The sequence below is a fragment of the Homalodisca vitripennis genome, chromosome 3 (genome assembly GCF_021130785.1).
Source record: "Homalodisca vitripennis isolate AUS2020 chromosome 3, UT_GWSS_2.1, whole genome shotgun sequence".
In the NCBI taxonomy this organism is placed as follows: domain Eukaryota; kingdom Metazoa; phylum Arthropoda; class Insecta; order Hemiptera; family Cicadellidae; genus Homalodisca; species Homalodisca vitripennis.
In genome coordinates, this window is record NC_060209.1 from 47610302 (window position 1) to 47623559 (window position 13258).

Genomic DNA, 13258 nt, shown 5'->3' on the forward strand with positions numbered 1-13258 from the left:
TGTCAGCATTTATTAAATAAATATGGAAACACTATTAGTGGCTGAGAAAGTCTTAATGTTATCTGCTGCACAACAATGAGGTTCAAAGTACACCAGTTGAGTCATTAACAGCTGATGGCAAGCTGTACAGGTTATCCCTTCACTGCTTGTGTATGCTTGAAAATCCAATTGTTGAAGTATTGCAGGAAACAACTACTGTAGTCAAATTTCTGAGTTTATCTTTGTGAAATAAAATAATTTTAGATCACAAAACGTCTTCTTAGGTCACAGTCACAAATACTTATTGAAAAAGAGTGCTTATCTTGGAATTGAAAATGAGTTTTGCAAAGAAACAAATGAAAATGTGCAGTGATAAAAACATGTGCTTTTTAGAAATTCTGTTACAGGTAATATATATTATTAATTATTTGTTTGAAACTAGAATAAATGTTAACTTTTAACTGTTTCAAAAGTTAAGGATACTTTACCACAGATTTTCCCACAACTTCAGCACTGTTTTACTAAAATGTTCACTAAATAAAATTGTTGTATGATACAAGTAATTTTAACTGGTCAACTCTATCCAACACACCATGTCACACCATTTACAAATTATAAATTTTTCTTTTGTTTCAGAAAAGCAAAAAATGACAACTCAGCCCTTGAGATCTAAAAGAGACCGAAAATAGCCTTATTGACATGGAAGAAGTTCTGAGAATTTTTATCGATATGAATACAGTTTTATTTATTTATTTAATTTTATAGTTTTTCTAAATATGTTGTTATTGTTACTTTATTCAAAGTAGATATTATTTTACCACTGTTTGAATTAATTAATTCTTTTGTGTGGATAGTTTTTTTATTACGATTTTCAAAAATAATTTTATTTATAATACGTTTAAAATTTTGGTTGACGAACAAGAAGTACTTGCTTGGACAATCTCCTGATTGCTAGCTAAGCAAAAAGAGTTGTCTATTAAACAAACGTATACTCTCTAAGTGATTTGGTAGCTGTCTAACCTTTATAGGCCACTTTATGGTTGACATTCAATATACACCTTTTGCAATATGAATTTAGTGTCTATATTGTAAACCTTTTTATGAGGTGCTTACACTTTTTTCTTCAGACACACAAAACTGTTATTATCTACATTTACATCAAGTGTATACAGTACAATTTGCTTTAGTTATTTCATATTTATATTTCATATCATAATAACATGGGAACAGTGCATGGAATAGCCAAGCAATAATTTAACCCTCCAAGTGATAGCGGCTCAGACCGAGCCGTTAGGGACCGATAACGGCTCAGTCCGAGCCGTTCGTGAAAAACGACGTAAAATAATAACTAGTATCGGAATTCAGCTATATTTTATACTAAACGGTTTAGAAAGAGTTCCTTTACTTGATACTCTATGTCGTATATTTTCAAGCAGATACAAATAAACATTATATGGAACTTGTTGATGAAAAGTACATTTTTTGGCAGTTTTCAATTTGTTTATGCTGGTGAAAAACATATTCAAAATCAATTTTCATGTAAATATAAACTACAAGTGTTATACATCTTTGTGTTCAAACTTAAATTGTGAATTTTTTGTATATAATGAATTTCAAATATGTTACTATGGAAATTGTGAAAAATAGCCTCAAAAATATAATTTTTGTTGGAAAAATTTGTTCTTCAAGGTCATTAGTAAATAATACAATGAAAAAAATTTTCTTGGTAAGTTTTTCTGTATCATTACCATTTAGTACATATTATAGTGAACATTTTAATATATAATATGTTATATTTCAGGTATATTTGATATGTTTTATGAATTAAAACAAAAAACACTGCGCATCATCATAAAAAGGCCTATCACTGTAGAGTAATATGAGTATCACTTGGAGGGTTAAATATATTTGGGATGGAGAAGTAAACTTACCTAGTGATATTATAAATATATGAGTATGGACCAGCAAGTACTTCTTGTTCATTGATACAAATGTGATGTGAAGTTTGGCTATTGTCATCTGTATAAAGTGAGTTTATACGCATAAAGAATTTTAAAACTACTGTGTTATATTGATAAACCTCGTCTTCCCAAAATTATTTTAAAAACTGAATGAAATAGGACTAAAGGAGTTGATCCAATAGTACGAACTCAGCTGCATCAACATTTTAACCCAAGAACTGGCAACTAAATTACCCCTATTGGCAGCCCAATTTTTAACTTTTTGTGAAGGTATTTTATAAAACATATAAGAAATACTAAAAGTTATTTGATTATGCTTTGTCATATATTTTTCAAATAAAACTCAGTATATTTTACTATACATAAGTAATCATTTTATTGTTTTTAAACATTTTAATCATTAAATATTTTTTTATTATGGGGGGAGGACATACTTAAAAAGTAGTATATATTTTCTAAACAAAAATTACATAATATAAAAATTATTCATACGTTTCTATAGTTTCAGAAAATATATAGTTTGATATTCTTATTTAATAAATTGTTATATTGATAAAACTTGCAATGGAGCATTTTCATGAAAATTGAAATAACCCTGGTAACATGTTATAATGCAACAATAGTATTTTTTCTATGCATGAGAAAGTATTATTACAATATTATGCGACAGAGAAATACTTTTCCAAATATGTTTATACCACAAAAATAATAACTCCAAATAACAACATATTTGTAAAAAAACATGGTACTTTCCCATTTTTTTTAACACTTACCGGTGACAGAAAATAACTACATTATTAAAATGAATGGACTGTATTTGACTTACTGTGAAAATTACATGTCATTATGACGGTTGATTTTTCTTGTCTGCCTCCCGAAAGGAGGCGACAAGTGCGAGAAGTAGCCCACTCTGTCCCTATCTACTTCTTGTCATTCCGTGATATACAGGTAAGTAGGTATAGATTAGGTTATCATAATTATGTTGTTAGTAGTCAAAGTTAAAGATAACCTTTATGAGCGCTTACATGATCAGAGCCTGTATTTGGGTATTGTCTTGAGGAGTGTTTTTTTTTTTTCGTCATAAGTGCAGGGTGGTGCTGTGCAACCGAAGCCTGTACTGATGTCAAAGGGCATATCCATCGGTACTTTCCTGAACTCAGATAATATCACAGATTGTCCAGAATTTCCGACATCATCACGTTGGATGATCTGGCACGTGATCTGAGGTTGAGAAAGTACCGATCGGAATTGCCCCTGGCCAACGTGCGGGCTTAGAAGTAACAATGAGAATCAAAATGTAATACAATATTCGTCTTCTCTCTGACTTGAATCATGGAACCGAACTTCATACTAAACGAAACGTTGATTTATCCGCTATCGAATGCTACCATTACTTTCATCATAAAACATTATAGTTACTATATAAAGTGGTTTTTTCGTAGCGATGTTAGAGTGATTGAGAGTGATAGATCGTCAGTGCATCGTTGGTTACCAGTACCTGGGTTTAACTTGCTCTATTATGGTCATTGTCCATTATTATAGTTTATAACATTTAATGTTTTTCACCTTCCTGCTCTGGTATAAGCAGTGGCGTAACTAAGGGGCGGGGGATTAGGGGAATAAAAACCACCATATAGTAATCCCTAATAAAAAAAAACCACAAAAGTAACTCAACTTGTTTAAAATGCTCAGTGAAATGTTTTACTTTAAATTAGTTCAATCTAGATTTAGATATATTCCATAACCCCCAGTATGGTATGGTCTTCAATCACATTCATCCCCCTCCCACCTTCCCAAAGTCAAGTACAGTACTACATAGTTACGCCACTGTGTGAGTGTGATGCTGAACAATTGGGTTAAATGATAACAAATATTTGTTATGAATCTAAAATAAGAACTTTGTGAGCAGTGAGTGAACCATAAAAATTTGTTTTAGGGAGAACTATCTTGCAGTTCTTGTTGATTGGTGTTAATTTTGACGTCTTTTGTTGAAAAAGTGGATTGGTCAAAATTGTGTTAGTTTACCATTTTGTCTGATAATGCCATAAAAGTGTTTTATAATACATTAGTGCATGCATGGCATTGGTAAGGTTTTGGCTGAGCTGTAAGTGGCAAGTGTATTTTAAGAGTTGAAAATAAATTCCCACAAGTGGAGTTGAATGGTATTTAAATTGACCTACAAGAGGTCATAGATTTATTGTATGCGTTGAAGTGCTTAATGTACAGATCTATTGATGTCTAAATTTTTGTCCTGGTGTATATTGTGTTAATGGATGTGGCCTTTGTTATTTGAGAACCAGAAAGTTAATTCTAAAGACCTGGTGATCTGAGTAAAAGACAATGAGTGGTCTGATATCTCCAGATTTAGTGTATCAGAGACTTAGGTTCAAGTGATACAAAATTACTACCGAACCCATGTTTTTCACATCAAATATGATGCTGTAGGCTAAATTGTGTCTGTGGCTTTATCTTATGCTGCATGATGGCACAGAAGTATTCGGTTGGCATAGATTCAATATCACATTGGCATAGGTCACATTGAGTACAGCATGCCGTACAACCGTGCTGAATCTGATTGAAAGGTACAATATTAAATTAAACTAATGAAAGATTTCATCAGTATTAGGAATAAATAATTTACCTTGATAATGAGAACTTCTGTGAAAGTCAATTTAATTTAGTCAAAAGTATCCTAGATTTAATCCCCTTTAGTACATATTCCAAATAAATAAATAATAATGGTTTCCTTTTTTTTTTACTTAAGTATACTGGTCCTTCAAACCGATAGTAGGAGTAAATTGACATTTTTAAAAGTCAGAGAAAATTTGTATTTATTGTTTTATATTTATGCCATTATAAAATTATTCAATTTTGACAATGTTTAGTTTTTGACTTTTTTGCATAAAATATTCAAGATATGTTTTAAATCTAGAGTTTTAAATACCGATGTTTTTTAGTTTTATTTATTGTGTTATAAATTTAACAATAAATGCGCCAGTGGCGCAGTGTAGTGGGTACGGCAGTTATCGCAAGATAACCAGATCAAGCAACGCCGAGCGTGGCTGCTGCTTGGACAGGTGACCGCTGAGCGATCCTGTCCTTGCAAGCGGCCCGCCTGCCCGGCCATTGGTGGTGGTTCGGAAGTCACCTTTAAGCCGTTGGTCCCCAGGTTAAGTGTTAGAGAGGGCTTCTTAGCCCTAACTTCGCCTGGTAAAATAAGACATTCTTTACTTTTTTACTTTTTTTTTATAAATTTATGACATAATTTTGCTAATTAAAAAAAATCAGTGAAAACACATTGGTTAGTACAGTGAAACGCCGCCAACCGCATCAGAATACGACGATCCAGTCAGAAATGGCAGCGCATAATGTACTTCACAATGTGTACCTAAAACAACCCGCCATTTCTGATTGGATAAACCTTTTGAGATGCGGTTTGCGGAATTCAACTCTACTAAGTGAGCTCTTTCAAATGAGGTATCACTCGACCCATGCTTCAATTTAAGATTTCCATGTTTTCCTCTGTGGGCCGTCCCCCCATGGTTGGCATGTCATGGTAATAGCAAGGAAAAATAATTTTACATAGTCATATAACACTGTGCAAAGTTTATAGATGTTATCTCCTATGGTTTTTAAAATATTAAGCCGTACCCATACTTTTCAAACACCGTGTATAAAGATTTCTTACAGCTGGCATAGCAACAGAGCTGGTCATCGCTCCACTTCCACAATACACTTATCTTGTATCAAATGTAATATGTTGTGAATAAACTACACCACTACCATAAAAAAAACAATAACCTACGTCTAGTTGTGTTTTGGCTCGTGGTTAATGCAAACTCGAGTGTAAGGTAAGTAAAGAGACTAATGGTGAGAGCCCCAAGTAACAGCCATTGCACATTCATAGCACAATCATTTTGACACTATACTATGAATTTGAATTTTGAATAATGTTTGGTCACTCTCAACTGTACAGTCTGTAATAGCTACCTGCTGCAGAACATTCCCGTTTAGTGTTCAAAGCTATTATACAGAGATTTAAAACAATGTGGAATTGGTAAGTAAGGGTTATTTTTGACCCTTGGTAAGTAAGGTATGTTTTTAGGCCGTACCAAGGCCTTAAAGGGATGATATGGCACCAGGTGTTTTAGCTGTTGTTCAGCTCAATCCACGTGACTCTTCTAAGAGTGGCTATTGATGCAGGAATTAGCCAACGATCAGTCCTCAGGATCCATAAGGATAGTAAAATGCACCCATATTGGATTTCACTACATCAAGAACTCAAATAATAATAATAATTTGTAATAAACAAATGTGGAGTTACAGTATGGTTTTAAGAATTTCATTTAGAATGAACCAGTAGAAACAAAATCCCACTTCCCTTGTTTCTGCCGTGACGATTACCATTTACTGTTGGCCTCTGGTCAAGTCTATGTGGTTGGTCAGTGAGTGCAGCCCTGTTGTGACCTGTATTCTGTAGTTCAGTTTTAATGATTATCATTGTGTTTTGTTTTTAATAAGTGCAAGTTTTAGAGTTAGTGTGCATGGAGTTGGAATTCCTGACTTATGTGTCACAACGCTTTGACATGATTTGTTTATTTTAACCTGGATTGTAGTTATGTGTTAGGTTAGTTATTAACCTGAGGAAGAGATCAGGTATTTGCAGATCTCAAAACGTAGTGTTACTGATATTTTGTATCACTGAATTATGGTAAATGTCAAGAAAAATCCTGTTTCATTCACAACCCTTCCACTATTAAAAGTTTTTCAGTTGTTGCTCTTAGTTGTAAGCAATAATTAAGATATTGTGTGACTTGACTTTGTGTTGTAATTTCTGACATTGTAAGCACATTATTTGTAAATTTCAAATGACAAATAAACATCATAATTACCAACAGTACTGTCAACCCAATGGTCACGGCAGTAAAAAGGCCATTATGTTAATTTCTTATGTGAAAGTCAGTTTAGTTTTTTATTCATAAAAAAGACATGGTGGGATACTGTACACAGAAGAAATTTTCTGTATATCCTGGAAATATATTTACATAAATATGTATTCATTGACATAAATATATGGTGAATGAAAAAAAATTATGTAATCTTAGTCCGAAATTGTAATAGAGTACTGAGTAACAGATTGTTGGCATGTTGCCGTGGTTTTAATATATAAAGACACATATAGGAGCCCATTTTTGTTTTTTTACAAAAAAAGAAAATAGTTGAAAATTGTCGTCACCGAGCAACCAAACTAACTACTGAACATTCCTCTTGGACGCCAATGTAAGCTAGGGAAATTAAATCAAATTATCACCAAGTTAAGTTATCACTAGGTAAACAATTTATCTAATAATTTCTATTTAAATAAAAACTATTAACTATAAGATAAAAACTACATAAATAATGTAATAACTTCTTGTTGCAATAGTTAACTTTATCTAGTTAACTATCAGACAACTACGAGTAGATAAATGAAGTGAGAGTCATCATTTTCAGCTAAATAGTTGATCTGAACCATACACAACATGCATTTGCAACACTTATTAATATTTTACCGCTGATTTTACATTTATTCGTGCCTGATTGTTGGTTTTAAGTGTGTGTAGCTAATAATGATATGATCTAAAAAAATATTGTTCATGCTTTAAACAATACCATCTTGACCCCCACCAAAACTAGCCTGACAACTGATATTTTCCTAGGAGAAATTTCTACATGAGTCTAAAAAACCAGGTTGTGTGCTTAAACAATGCAAATTAATAATTTATGGATTATTCAAAATTCTAATTAAAAAATGTATATAAGATTTTATAGGTTTTTGATTCAAATATTTATAATTACTTACAAATGACATTATAAAATAACTATTGTCACTATTCTGAGTCACCAGTAAGTTTATATACAGGCATAGTAGTCTGATATCTCATACCTCATACCTTACTGGAGAGGACTATTATCTTAGGACCGTCCCTAAATTACGTAACGCACAAAGGGGGAGGGGGTTCGGCAGCGTTCGCACCGTTTACGGGAGAGGGTGGGGTTCGACGCAGCATTATGTAACTATTAAACTAGAACCATTAATTGCTTGAATTCGTTTACAATAAAAACCAATCCTAGCTTCCACAAAGACTAAAGAAAATATATTACTACTTTCTTCCCATAAAATAAAACGGAAAGAAGTTCGAATCCTCCATCTAAATGTTTTTATATATAGTTCAGAATTTGGTTTAAATCTGTGCCAAACGTTTTTGACCACACATGAGAAACTGGAGAAACTACCTCCTTCACCCACACGCTCAAAGGCCAATACTATACGGACCAAAAAACTGCGAACTAAATTCAACAGTAGAAACGCTTGGCCATGAGGACCTAAGTAACGACTTTACGGTGGGTACAGCGATCACATAAGACCAATAGATGGAGCAGTGGGGTTGGCCGTTGAAGTCGACTCTGGCGCGCAACGCTACAACAATGGCGGCGACCTTGGGATGATTCACCCTAGTGGCGAGCGCTCAGACTGTGTTCGCTGCTGTCTGGCAGGTTTTAGAACATGAGAAGGAAGATGAAGATCTCGACTATTTCTATGATATTGTAAGAAACACTTCAAATGTAACGACGCATATTGTGGAGTACCTTTCTGGTTTTATAGTAAGAAAGTTAAGAAATAAAATAGCCTGTAGCGGGTGCCTACACAGCTGTTACAGGCTAATGAGGAAACGCAATACCGCAACAGTTTGATAAGTTGTAAAAACCGAGGAGGACTTTTACAGCCTTCTGAAGGTGTTGCGAAACTTTGTTTGTTATGTGAAACAGAAGTAAAGTTGCGTATTAATAAAGGCGACGTGACAACTGTGAAAAAACTAGAGGACAGAATGGTAAATTCAGTGTTACGAAAGTGTATCGGTGTAAATCTGTTCCCAGGAGGGCATTGTTTTCAACAAGATCCTGAGGTAAATCACCTTATATTAGTTAAAAAAGCTATTTGTAAACAATACTTCAAAGTACATCACCACTGCAAAAATGTCAGTGCCTCATTACACAAAAGCAGAATACGCAGTCATTTATTAAAAACTGTACCATTTTTAGAACAGTACAGAGGTACGTTTTATTGTAAGCTTTGTTTCTAATTTTCATATTGTAATTTCCATTATATTAAATACATTATTTATAAATATAATAAGTCTATGTCTAGTGGTTTAATTTATTAAATACGTTATATTGCCTCAAGTTTAGTAAATATTTAATTGCACTAAATGACAGTTACTATTTAAATGAAATGATAAGCGAATGCCTTATAAATGGGGTTTAAAAATGTTTGACATATTAAAAATAATTAATTACATTTAAATGAATTTTAAATTAACGATATGTTGAGTTTTAATTTAAGAGCCGAGAGAGGCCTGGAGTGTAGGCGATCTGTTTTGGGTTGGGCGATGCGGTCAGAGTTTTCGCCTATATTCTGCCTATAATATCAGGAAAACGACTGGTCTTAGAAAAAAAAGTTTCGAATGAAAAAAATAATTCAACTCTTTATCTCAAACTTTCCCGCTTACAAAACTTGCCTGTCCTAAAAAACAAAAAAGATCCTCACAGACCGACTTTTTCATGTTACGATTTCAAATGTGTATAAAACTTTTAAAGTTTTTTGCTCATTAAAATTATATAGAGATCAAAACTGGTAATTTGAGTTGCACCATTGGAATCGGTGTTTTATAAGATATACGTACACCAAATTTGAACATTTTGGCTTAATGCTAAGTGGGCTAGGTGGCGATTTATTTATACGCGCGCACTGCAATTTTTAAGCTTCTCTGGACAGGGTTTGGCGTTTCTAGACGCTCCCAAGATGGCCGCCACTGGCTTCAACACCAGTAATGTTGTAGGAATAGGAGTGCTCCATCTATTGGTCTTATGTGATCGCTGGGTGGGTACTATCCGAACGGAAACTTCCATGAGAGGTGGAATTTATGTCAAGCAACGCGTAAATTCGGCGAGCTAAAATTTCGCGTATGTGAAAATGTGTTGCTATATAAGAGCTAAAACTCGAGAATGGCTTGACCAATTCAATTCGGCTAATCCCTTATGTAAAAATATTTGTTGAATTCCGAGGTAGATTTATAAGAAGAGAAAGATTAGAAAAGTTATCTAGAAAAGTTTAGCATTCTAAAAATGGTAGATTTTATCTTTCATAATCCAAATTTAATTGAGACTAAACAGTTGTTGATACTGTCAGATGAAGTTTTACAAAGAGGGCGAAACATATTACACATTGAAATTTTATAAAATATTAATTGTAGCCTACAGTGTTTGATCAGTAGTGTAATGCAAAGTTAATATCTAACGTTTATTCCAGATGAATTAAAAACATTAATGCAGTGTAATATTATTTAAAACTTGTTATAAAACCAACCTTAATGAACAAAATTGTGAATGGTTTCACGTAGTAGTCCAAACTGGTAAGCTTCTTGACATTGTGATATGGCATTTTAAACAGTGGCTTAAGGAAAAATAGAGGAATGAATTCGTATTGTACATGTCTGAACAAGCAATTTCCCCCAGACTAAAGTCCGAAAAACAAGATTTCCCAACGCAAAATCTTATAAAAAAATTATTTTGGGAAGTTGCAGGAACTTAATAAGAGTACTTCCCTCTTATACTAGAAGTAAAAAGGAAGTTGATTCTCCCTTAACCAAAAATAGGCTTACGTATCTATGTATATCTTTTTTCCTCTGGGCGAAAAGGCAAACTCAACTATAGTACAGGAAACACATTATCGAAAGCGGATTCCAAGAGCCAGAAGTAGTCGCTTTTTGACCAAAATAGATTTCCGAGAGCTACATATGTAATAGTTTTTTCATCAAGGCAATAAAGCAAACTCAACTGTGGAGCTGTAAGTGATTTTATACGGTTAGAGGTAGACAGAATCGGCCGGGCAGAATCGCAGTTTTTCGGTCTGTATAGTATAGTAAGCTCCGTGCTTGTTAACCAAAGTGGGCTTCTGATACTAGGTATGTACATCTTTTTCTTCGTCGGAACAAGAAGGCAAACTCTATGATAGCACTGGAAATATCTTAGACCGCAAGTATATGACAAGGATTGGAGTAAACGCTTTTTGATCAAAGTAGGTTTTCTGAGACGTGTGCATTTATATTTTTGGTCAGGGGAACAAAGCAGACTCAGCTGTGACGTTTTAAATATAATTAATTAGAACCAGAAATGCTCATACACTTGGAAAAAATTATATAAAAGTCAGGTTAAACTCTGATACTCTTAAGCATGAACGGATATAATATGTAGGCCCTATCTGATGTATGCCTACTTCATATTACATCGTAAGTGCTTGTACTAAGTGTTATAAGGACTTTGATTTTGAAAATTGAGTGTGAAGCCGCGGGGAACAGTTTGTATAGTAGTAAAAATAAAAGGATAAACGTTGGGTTGAAGATGTACCGATCAAAACTGCACCACTTCATGTAGATAATTCAGCAAATGAAATGCGTCGACCCAAACGATTTCCTTCACATTAATATTGATACTGACGTTCAAAATGGATGAATGTTCCGTCTGCCTAAAAATATTCGTATAGTTTGACGCGCCGAAATTCCTCGTACATCAATCAAGTACAGAAAGTTTACTCTTATAGTCACGTTGAATTCGACAGGTATAGTATTGCTTTAGCAGTGCAGTGGGTCTCGTGGTGTGTAATTGTGTAGTGAATGTCATTTTACGTTATGGTTGCAATTATATTTAGGTTAAAATTTATAAAACGTAGACAGGGAAAAATGGTTTCGATAAAATTTAAAATTTAAAACGCACAAATCAACAAGAAACAGCAAACAGTTAAAAACTATGTTCTGCGGTTGAGGAATGCCATTTTTGTTTTAATAAATAACGTTTTACTTTGGAGTTCAAAATTGTTTTTATGATATAGCAATTTTTAGAATGAACATTGTCGGTGGCAGCGTTATGTAATTATTAAAATGTTATCGTTACAATGGTGGTAGGGAATGTCTGAAAAGTCTGAATTTAGCGCTACGTAATTAACGGATTTAGTCCCTTATTTGTCAGAGTTTCTTATCTTATCCCCTATTTCAGAGGTTCTCAAAGTGTCGTCCGTGGGTCCCCAGGGGTCCGCGAGCCCATGCCGGGGGGGGGGGAGTCTGCGAGCCCATGCCGGGGGGGGGGGGGGGGGTTTGCGAGCCCATTCCGGGGGATCCGCGAGCTAGCCTTTGAAATGTAGAAAAATATATAGACTGCTGTTAAAAAGACGTTATTTTATTTTTTTTTAAAGCACTTTCTACTTAGAAGAATAATATTTCACCATTCAAGTATGAATTGGTAATTAGACAACTAAACTAAACGCTAAACATCCATAACTGTATTGGTCTATCACAATTTAGCGCTAGCAGGTTGGCAGGAGTAGGCTGCAGCTGTGTCCTTGAGGTTACACCGTAGCGTGTCAACGAAACGGATTGAGGGGAATGGGAAGGAATGAGTCGGAATTCACAGATTTAGCAAATAAAGCCCTCAAAAACTTGGCTTATGTTATACTAACTTGTTCCTTTTTGTCTACTTATTTGTGTGAAAAAACATTTTCTACGGCTTGTAACATACGTTTCAAGAGGAATCGGCTAAAGACCGTTAAACCAACTTAAGGTTGAAAATTCCGACAATTCTTCCCAAAACTTTGGACATTATAAAATTAAAGAAACAAATCAATTTCTCTCATTAATAGTGATGAGTTATAATGTTATATGTTCATCAAAAGAGATAGAGTAAAAACCTACAGGATTGTTGAAAATAATTATAGAGGTTTTATATTTGTCTTTCGATGTTAATAAACAAACATATTTGAGTACTTGCAACGAACTTATTTATTTAGAGTTCTAATACAACAAAACGTAAAAACGAATTGTTATTACTGCAATTAAAACGGGTGAAATAAATATTTTTGTTGGTACTAACTTTTAATAATTAGTACTAATTTTTATGATTGTGAGGACATGCAAATGTGTAATTGATAAATTATATACTTTGATATATTTTCGCGATAATTATATTTCTTATGTTTTCGAAAACATCTGGTACTTAATCCAATTAAAAATAAAACTATTTATGTATAATTGTATTGGCAAAAATAATTATAATTCAAATAATGGGGTTTATGTAGATGGGGGGTCCTCCAAAACTGTAGGTCTTTAGGCGGGGTCCATGATACCCTTGACTTTGAGAACATCTGCCCTGTTAGATAAGTACGATAAGTTAGAGATATAGTCACTCTACTCTCTCTTATCAACTCTCTGATGTACATGTTTGAACAG